This window comes from Triticum dicoccoides, chromosome 7A, assembly GCF_002162155.2.
Source record: "Triticum dicoccoides isolate Atlit2015 ecotype Zavitan chromosome 7A, WEW_v2.0, whole genome shotgun sequence".
Taxonomy (NCBI): Eukaryota; Viridiplantae; Streptophyta; class Magnoliopsida; order Poales; family Poaceae; genus Triticum; species Triticum dicoccoides.
In genome coordinates this window covers 83367631-83378210 of record NC_041392.1, presented here as the reverse complement: position 1 = coordinate 83378210, position 10580 = coordinate 83367631, and positions in this window count along the sequence as shown.

Below are 10580 nucleotides of genomic sequence, written 5' to 3'. Positions count from 1 at the left end.
AATATAGTCCAAAACAGTAGATAATATAGCATGGAGCAATCAAAATTATAGATACGTTGGAGACGTATCATCACTCCTGTGAAGAAACCCAAAGCTAGACTTAAGCCTGAAACTGAGTGCTTCTACTGCAAAGGAAATGGTCACTGGAAGTGGAACTGCCCTAGATACTTGGCGGATAAGAAGGATGGCAAAGTGAACAAATGTATATTGGATATACATGTTATTGATGTTTACTTTACTAGTGTGTATAGCAACCCCTCGGCATTTGATACTAATTCAGTTGCTAAGAGTAGTAACTCGAAATGGGAGTTGCAGAATGAACAAAAACTAGTTAAGGGCGAGGTGACAATGTGTGTTGAAAGTAGTTCCAAGATTGATATGATCATCATCGCACACTCCCTATACTTTCGGGATTAGTGTTGAACCTAAATAAGTGTTATTTGGTGTTTGCGTTGAGCATGAATATGATTTGATCATGTTTATTGCAATACGGTTATTCATTTAAGTTACAGAACAATTGTTGTTCTGTTTACACGAATAAAACCTTCTATGGTCATACACCCAATGAAAATAGTTTGTTGGATCTCGATCGTAGTGACACACATATTGATAATATTGAAGACAAAAGATGCAGAGTTGATAATGATAGTGTGACTTATTTGTGGCACTGCCGTTTAGGTCATATTGGTGTAAAGCGCATGAAGAAACTCCATTCTGATGGACTTTTGGAATCACTTGGTACTTGGGAACCATGCCTCATGGGCAAGATGACTAAAATGCCGTTCTCTGGAACAATGGAGAGAGCAACAGATTTGTTGGAAATCATACATACTGATGTATGTGGTCCGATAAATGTTGAGGCTTGCGGCGGGTATCGTTATTTTCTCACCTTCACAGATGATTTGAGCAGATATGGGTATATCTACTTGATGAAACAAAAGTCTGAAACATTTGAAAAGTTCAAAGAATTTCAGAGTGAAGTGGGAAATCATCGTGACAAGAAAATAAAGTTTCTACGATCTGATCGCGGAGATGAATATTTGAGTTACGAGTTTGGTCTTTAATTAAAACAATGTGGAATAGTTTCACAAATTCGTGCCACCTAGAACACCACAACATAATGGTGTGTCCGAACGTCATAACCGTACTTTATTGGATATAGTGCAATGTATGATGTTTCTTACCGATTTACCACTATCATTTTGGGGTTATGCATTGACAGCTGCATTCACGTTAAATAGGGCACCATCTAAATCCGTTGAGACGATACCATATGAACCGTGGTTTGGCAAGAAACCAAAGTTGTCATTTCTTAAAGTTCGGGGTTGCGATTCTTATGTGAAAAAGTTTCATCCTGATAAGCTCAAACCCAAATCGGAGAAATGTGTCTTCATAGGATACCCAAAGGAGACAGTTGGGTACACCTTCTATCACAGATCCGAAGGCAAGACATTCGTTGCTAAGAATGGATCCTTTCTAGAGAAGGAGTTTCTCTCGAAAGAAGTGAGTGAGAGGAATGTAGAACTTGATGAGGTAACTGAACCTGCTCCATTATTGGAAAGTAGTTCATCACAGAAATCTGTTCCTGTGACTACTACACCAATTAGTGAGGAAGCTAATGATGATGATCATGTAACTTCAGATCAAATTACTACTGAACCTCGTAGGTCAACCAGAGTGAGATCCACACCAGAGTGGTACGATAATCCTGTTCTGGAGGTCATATTACTTGACCATGACGAACCTACAAACTACGAGGAAGCGATGATGAGCCCAGATTCCGCGAAATGGCTTGAGGCCATGAAATCTGAGATAGGATCCATGTATGAGAACAAAATGTGGACTTTGGTTGACTTTCCCGATGATCGGCAAGCCATAGAAAATAAATGGATCTTCAAGAGGAAGACGAACGCTAATAGTAGTGTTACTATCTACAAAGATAGACTTGTCGAAAAAGGTTTGACAAAGTTCAAGGTGTTGACTACGATGAGATTTTCTCACTCGTAGTGATGCTTAAGTCTGTCCGAATCATGTTAGCAAATTGCCACATTTTATGAAATCTGGCAAATGGATGTCAAAACTACATTCCTTAATGGATTTCTTAAAGAAGAGTTGTATATGATGCGACCAGAAGGTTTTGTCGATCCTAAAGGTGCCAACAAAATGTGCAAGCTCCAGCGATCCATCTATGGACTGGTGCAAGCATCTCGGAGTTGGAATATACGCTTTGATGAGTTGATCAAAGGATATAGTTTTATATAGACTTGCGGTGAAGCCTGCATTTACAAGAAAGTGAGTGGGAGCACTACAACATTTCTGACAAATATATGTGAATGACATATTGTTGATCGGAAATAATGTAGAATTTTCTGGAAATCATAAAGAAGTATTTGAAAGGAGTTTCTCAAAGAAAGACCTTGGTGAAGCTGCTTACATATTGAGCATCAAGATCTATAGAGATATATCAAGACACTTGATAAGTTGTTTTTCAATGAGTACATACCTTGACAAGATTTTGAAGTAGTTCAAAATGGAACAGTCAAAGAAAGAGTTCTTGCCTGTGTTACAAGATGTGAATTTGAGTAAGACTCAAATCCCGACCACGGTAGAAGACAGAAAGAGAATGAAAGTCATTCCCTATGCTTCTGCCATAGGTTCTATAAAGTATGCCATGCTGTGTACCAGATCTATTGTATACCCTACACTGAATTTGGCAAGGGAGTACAATAGTGATCTAGGAGTAGATCACTGAACAACGGTCAAAATTATCCTTAGTGGAATAAGGATATGTTTCTCGATTATGGAGGTGACAAAAGGTTCGTCGTAAAGGGTTACGTCGATGCAAGTTTTGACACTGATCCAGATGACTCTAAGTCTCAATCTAGATACATATTGAAAGTGGAAGCAATTAGCTAAAGTAGCTCCGTGCAGAGCATTGTAGACATAGAAATTTGCAAAATACATACCGATCCGAATTTGGCAGACCCATTGACTAAACTTCTCTCACAAGCAAAACATGATCACACCTTAGTACTCTTTGGGTGTTAATCACATGGCGACGTGAACTAGATTACTGACTCTAGTAAACCCTTTGAGTGTTGGCCACATGGCGATGTGAACCATGGATATTACTCACATGGTGATGTGAACTATTGGTGTTAAATCACATGGCGATGTGAACTAGATTATTGACTCTAGTGCAAGTGGGAGACTGAAGGAAATATGCCTAGAGGCAATAATAAAGTTGTTATTTATATTTCCTTATATCATGATAAATGTTTATTATTCATGCTAGAATTGTATTAACCGGAAACTTAGTACATGTGTGGATACATAGACAAAACAGAGTGTCACTAGTATGCCTCTACTTGACTAGCTCATTGAATCAAAGATGGTTAAGTTTCCTAGCCATAGACATGAGTTGTCATTTGATTAATGGGATCACATCATTAGAGAATGATGTGATTGACTTGACCCATTCCGTTAGCTTAGCATTTGATCGTTTAGTATATTGCTATTGCTTTCTTCATGACTTATACATGTTCCTATGATTATGAGATTATGCAACTCCCGAATACCAGAGGAACACTTTGTGTGCTACCAAACGTCACAACGTAACTGGGTGATTATAAAGGTGCTCTACAGGTGTCTCCGATGGTGTTTGTTGAGTTGGCATAGATCGAGATTAGGATTTGTCACTCCGATTGTCGGAGAGGTATCTCTGGACCCTCTCGGTAATGCACATCACTATAAGCCTGTCAAGCAATGCGACTAATGAGTTAGTTGCGGGATGATGCATTACGGAACGAGTAAAGAGACTTGCTGGTAACGAGATTGAACTAGGTATTGAGATACCGACGATCGAATCTCGGGCAAGTAACATATCGATGACAAAAGGGAACACCGTATGTTGTTATGCGGTTTGACCTATAAAGATATTCCTAGAATATGTGGGAGCCAATATGAGCATCCAGGTTCCACTATTGGTTATTGACCGGAAATGTGTCTCAGTCATGTCTACATAGTTCTCGAACCCGTAGGGTGATACGTCTTCGTCGTATCTACTTTTCCAAACACTTTTGCCCTTGTTTTGGACCCTAACTTAAATGATTTGAATGGAACTAATCCGGACTAACGCTGTTTTCAGGAGACTTTCCATGGTGTTATTTATGTGCAGAAACAAAAGTTCTCGGAATGACCTGAAACTCCACGGAACGTCTATTTGGAAATAATAAAAAATCCTTGCCAAAGATGAAGACCAGGGGGCACACACCCTGTCCACGAGGGTGGGGGCGCGCCCTCCCCCTACCTCGTGGGCCCCCTAGAGCTCCTCTGATGCCAACTCCAACTCTATATATTTTCTTTCGGGGAGAAAAAACTCAAGGAGAAGAAATCATCATGTTTTACGATACAGAGCCACCACCAAGCCCTAAAACCTCTCGGGAGGGCTGATCTGGAGTCCGTTCGGGGCTCCGGAGAGGGGGATTCGTCGCCGTCGTCATCATCAACCATCCTCCATCACCAATTTCATGATGCTCACCGCCGTGCATGAGTAATTCCATCGTAGGCTTGCTGGACGGTGATGGGTTGGATGAGATCTATCATGTAATCAAGTTAGCTTTGTTAGGGTTTGATCCCTAGTATCCACTATGTTCTCAGATTGATGTTGCTATGACTTTGCTATGCTTAATGCTTGTCACTAGGGCCCGAGTGCCATGATTTCAGATCTAAACCTATTATGTTTTCATGAATATATGTGTGTTCTTGATCCTATCTTGCAAGTCTATAGTCACCTACTATGTGTTATGATCTGGCAACCCCGAAGTGACAATAATCGGGACCACTCCCAGTGATGACCATAGTTTGAGGAGTTCATGTATTCACTATGTGCTAATGCTTTGTTCTAGTTCTCTATTAAAAGGAGGCCTTAATATGCCTTAGTTTCCATTAGGACCCCGCTGCCACCGGAGGGTAGGACAAAAGATGTCATGCAAGTTCTTTTCCATAAGCACGTATGACTATATTCGGAATACATGCCTACATTACATTGATGAATTGGAGCTAGTTTCGTGTCACCCTATGTTATGATTGTTACATGATGAACCGCATCCGGCATAATTCTCCATCACCGATCCAATGCCTACGAGCTTTTCCTATATTGGTTCTCGCTTATTTACTTTTCCGTTGCTACTGTTACAATCACTACAAAACACCAAAAATATTACTTTTGCTACCGATACTTTTGTTACCGTTACCACTACTATCCTATTACTTTGCTACTAAATACTTTGCTGCAGATATTAAGTTATCCAGGTGTGGCTGAATTGACAACTCAGTTGCTAATACTTGAGAATATTCTTTGGCTCCCCTTGTGTCAAATCAATAAATTTGGGTTGAATACTCTACCCTCGAAAACTGTTGCGATCCCCTATACTTGTGGGTCATCAAGACTATTTTCTGGCGCCGTTGCCGGGGAGGATAACTCTATTCTTTGAGTAACTTGGGATTTATATCTGCTGGTCACTATGAAGAACTTGAAAGATGCTAAGACAACAATTTATCCCTCAACTACGAGGGGAGGTAAGGAACTGCCATCTAGCTTTGCACTTGATTCACCTTCTGTTTTGAGTAAGCTTGTGACACCTAAACCTGCTTCTACTATTGGTTCTGATATGTCGCATGTTATTGATGATGCCACTTGTGCTATGCATGATACTTTTGATGAAACTACTTCTATGCTTGATACTACTGTGCCCCTTAGTGAATTTCTTGATGAACAAATTGCTAGGTCTAGAGAGAAAGAAATAATTGAAATTGATTGTATTGATGAAATTGATGATGAAGACTTGCCTGTTATTCCTGAGGGTTATGTTTTTGATAAAGAAGTTTTGCAGCTATTTTAGCTTGCAAAGATAGTTATGAGCTCAAGAAATTATTAGCTGAATGGAATAAGCAATCTCTTAATGATAGAATGAGGCCTGACCCTGCTTTTGCTACTTCACCTATTTGTGTTGTCGATAAGGATTATGAATTTTTTGTTGATCCTGATATAATTACTTTGGTTGAATCTGATCCTTTTCATGGCTATGAATCTAAAACTGGTGTGGCACATCTTACTAAATTAAATGATATAGCCGCCCTGTTCACTAATGATGAGAGATCTCGCTACTTTTATATCCTTAAAATATTTCCGTTCTCATGAAAGGGTGATGCTAAGATATGGTTTAATTCTCTTGATCCTGGTTGTGTGCGTAGTCCCCAGGATATGATTTATTACTTCTCTGCTAAATATCTCCCTGCTCATAAGAAACAAGCTGCCTTGAGGGAAATATACAACTTTGTGCAAATTGAAGAAGAGAGTCTCCCACAAGCTTGGGGGAGGCTTCTCAAGTTACTTAATTCTTTGCCTGATCATCCTCTTAAGAAAAATGAAATACTTGATATCTTTTATAATGGACTAACCGATGCTTCTAGAGATTACCTGGATAGTTGTGCTGGTTCTGTTTTCAGGGAAAGAACACCGGATGAAGCTGAAATTCTATTGAATAATATGTTGACAAATGAAAATAATTGGACACTTCCTGAGCCAGCTCCTGAGCCAATTCCTAAGACTATTCCTAAACCAACTCCGAAGAAGAGAGGTGTTCTATTTCTCAGTCCTGAAGATATGCAAGAGGCAAAGAAATCTATGAAAGAAAAAGGTATTAAAGCTGAAGATGTTAAGAATTTACCTCCTATTGAAGAAATACATGGTCTTAATTTACCGCCTGTTGAAGAAACATATGATCTTAATCCATTACCTATTGAAGAATCTCATGGTCTTGATAACCCGACACAGGTAGTAAAGGTAAATTCTCTCTATAGATTTGATGAAGGTGATATTCCTCACTATAAGTCTGGTAGACAATGCTTAGAAGAGTTTGATAATTTTATTGTCAAACAAGAAAACTTCAATGCTTATTTTGGTAGACAATTGAAATACAATTCCGATATGCTTAAACACTTGGGTAATTACATGGCTGATGTTGGAGGTGAACTTAAACTCATTACTAAACATGATTCTATGGTTACCACTCAAGTAGATCAAGTACTTAAGGCTCAAAATGATTTGCTCAATGAAATGAATAGTAAGAAAAATGATTATGTTGTTAGAGTGGCTACTAGAACTGGTAGAATGACTCAGGAACCCTTGTATCCTGAAGGCCACCCTAAGAGAATTGACCAAGATTCTCAGAGAAATAATATCGATGCACCTGGTCCTTCTAAAAAGAATAAAAAGAAAAATGATAAGACTTTGCATGCTTCTAGTGAACCTATTGCCGAACCACCTGAGAATCCAAATGATATCTCTATTTCTGATGCTCAAACACAATCTGGTAATGAACATGAACCTAGTGAAAATGTTAATGATGATGTTCATGATGATGATCAACCTAGTAATGATAATGATGTAGAAATTGAACCTGCTGTTGATCTTGAGAACCCACAATCAAAGAATCAACATTATGATAAGAGAGATTTTGTTGCTAGGAAACATGGTAAAGAAAAGGAACCTTGGGTTCAGAAACCCATGCCTTTTCCTCCCAAACTGTCGTGGAATTGTCAAGGCAGATTTCCTTAGTGTGAGGACTTAGTCGCGAGGCCAACACATCTATGTGGTAGCTTGAGAGGGGTTGAGCGGAATCGAGATACGCAACAGAAGATAAGGGTTTACACAACTTCGGGCCCCGGAAAACATCATCCGGTAATAACCCTACATGCTGTTTGTGGCTAGATCTCGCCGTATAAGCCGGCTCCCCCTTTGTGTCTAGCCCTAGATATTGTTTCTTGTTGCCTGTCCCTCTTGGGGAGACCTGCCCCTCCTTATATAAGTTAGAGGGGCGGATTACATGTGGAGTCCTAGTAGGACTAGGACTAGTCTATCTTTTCTTACAAGTTGAATACAAGTCCGGGTCTTGCTTCCTCGTAAAGGAAATATTCGTCATCCCTTTCCTCTTAAGCTGGCCCACAATAACATGAGCCGGCCTTCTGGGCCTTGGGCCTTGTCATCCATCTGACCCGCCTGCCGGGTTACTATGAGCCGCCAAGTCCGGGCAGATTACCCGTGAATCGCCAAGCTCCGGGCGGGTCATACTTCTGGTGGTTTACACCGGCGGGTATATCCCCGACATTAGCCCCCAGTTTAATTTGGATTTTATCCATGTTAAACTGATCTGCAATATAAACACAAGAACACATTTGATAGGTTGTACTCCGGGTTAAATATTCTTGTAAGCCGGCACCTGATCATCCTTAAGTCCTTGACATTTCTTCCTTGATATGTATCCATGATCTCATAGCAAATCTCCTTAGCAGATATGTCCCAATTTTACCAATGCAAAAGATCCAGATACTTCCTTTGAGAAATTTGGGTCAACAGGCCAACTTCAGAGTCAATTTGCTGACATTGGTCTCTTGTTGAGAAATATTATAAGAAATAATCCATTTGAGTCGCTTTCCAAAGCTTCGGCTTAATAAACATATTGGACTCAAGATTCATCTAGTGATCCGCCGGTTTAAAGATGTAGAGGCTGGCTAGTTATAAATTCCTAAATTGCCGGCTTGTAAATATTGATAGCACCGGGTCATAACTGTTGCCGACGCCGGGTCATAATTATTGGTGACACCGGATCATGATTGTTGCAAACACCGGGTCAATCTGACCTACTCAAAACTGAGAATTTGAAGATTTTCCCCCCTTATATGTATATCACCTGTAGCCCCCAAGTGCCGGGTTGTCATGCTTGTAGCAACCTGGGACTTGTAATTGCCTTATGCTCATAAAACTTCAACCAGTGTAGCCCCCAAGGGCCGGGTCATTATGCAATAATGAGCAGGGACTTTGTAAATATTATCATGTAAACTGGAGCAGCAACGTGTAGCCCCCAAGGGCCGGCTCAGTAAGATATTACTGAGCTGGGACTTTGTATATAATTCATTGATAATAACATCATATGATGTAATCTCCACCATGGGGCTTGAACCCACGTCCACAAGGTTAAGAGCTTTGTGCTTTACCAACTGAGCAATGGATCCTTCAATATAATGGATTAAGACTCGTGTACCTTGAACTGTTGACAGGAGCAATTGGTAGCCCCCAAGGGCCGGCTCATTACGATGTGATGAGTCGGGTCTTCAATGAGGTGAGCAAAAATGACTTTGCATTAGCCCCCAAGTGTCATGGTGCATGCTTGCAGCAACATGAGACTTGCATATTTGATGTAACCTCAATTTGAATAATGTAGCCCCCAAGTGCCGGGTCATATGCCTGCAGCGACTTGGGACTATTCCTTCCGTTGTAGAATAAATCATATCCATTAATAAAATAATAGCCATTGCGCCAAAGCGACTTTGAATACCTCATCTGTTGATAAGTAAATCCGGAGTTTTAAATACCCGACAGCTCTTGGCCGATGGCGATTTAATACGCCTTCATTGTAAGCCGGAATTTTTATAACCCGGCGGCTTATAGCCTTTGAGAAAAATCCAGAACGGATAATCATTTTGAAGCATCAACTTTGGTAATGAGCTTGAACTTTAATCATTTATATGTCATATTTATGCAAATCCTGCAAAGAGTTTAAACAACATATGCCCTGGCGACTTAGCGTCAAAGCCAGGGTGGGTCATAATATCTCACATATAACCACTATGATATTGAATTTGTACTGCCGGTTCACATGACCCGTGCAGTAAGGGTGATAACCCAATCCTTAGAAGCCAATGCTTCCACATAGATGATGATTGTCATAAGCTAGCAACTTATAGTCAAAAGTCAAGCCGGGTTAAGCATAAAACACTTATATACATTTGAGATATAATCCAAAAAAGGTCTCAAGTCAAACCCAAATTTTTTCGCAAAAAGACTTAAAAAGTTTAAGGCTTCTGATTCGTATATGATCAGAAAACCATTCCAAAGGGGTTGAGCTAAGATTTGAATACGATCATATAGCCCCCAGTGGCTCTGGCGTTTCCGATCAAGAGGGTACCGACAGCTATGTTCTCTTTGGTTCGAATACGACCTATGTTTGAACAGGAAGCCCCCAAATGACCTTGAGAGTTGTTTAACGACGCTGATTCGAATACGATCCACGTCGAACCCAAAAGAGGTTAAGCTATGATTCGGATACGATCAGGAAGCCCCCTAGTGAGTTTGGCATTGTGCCGATCAAGAGGGTACCGACAGCTATGTTCTCTTTGGTTCGAATACGACCTATGTTTGAAAAGGAAGCCCCCAAGTGACCATATATTAGCATTGCACCGATCAAGAGGGTACCGACAGCTATGCTCAATGAGCAGGAAGGCCCCAAGTGACCATAATAAGATAAGCCGTAAGGCAGGATACCTATGTTTGAACCGTGCATCATGACAACAAGTTCTTTTTGGCAACCTTTAATTTTCTTAGAACTCAAACTTGCGAGAGATTAATTCTTTTTGAACTGGAACTTTAAACTGGATTTGAAAGCTTCAAAAATTTGTGAGGGACAAATTTACCTTGAGCCAGATTTTGAACCGGATTTGAGAGCTTCAGTGCTTTGTGG